Raw genomic sequence first — 298 nt, 5'->3', positions numbered from 1 at the left:
CCTCTCTCATGAGCTCATTTGTGTCTGGCTGGTCCTGATTCCTCTCTCCCCTGTGTTGAGTATCTGAGCCATTATGGCGTGACAATGTGAGGGTGTGACAACCATTTGCATATTAGCTCTTTATTATATAGGATAATCCTATCTAATAAAAGAGAAACATGGTAATTAGCATACGTCTGCTACCCTTCCCATTGGCTAATCAGGGCACTATGAAAATTAAATGCCAGCCAAGATGGCAGCCGGCAGCCAGGCAGCTTGAAGTGAACATGAGGCTTGCTTGCTTCAGTGACGGAGGAAA

This window comes from Myotis davidii, unplaced genomic scaffold, assembly GCF_000327345.1.
Source record: "Myotis davidii unplaced genomic scaffold, ASM32734v1 scaffold235, whole genome shotgun sequence".
Lineage (NCBI taxonomy): Eukaryota > Metazoa > Chordata > Mammalia > Chiroptera > Vespertilionidae > Myotis > Myotis davidii.
This window is presented reverse-complemented; position numbering follows the sequence as displayed.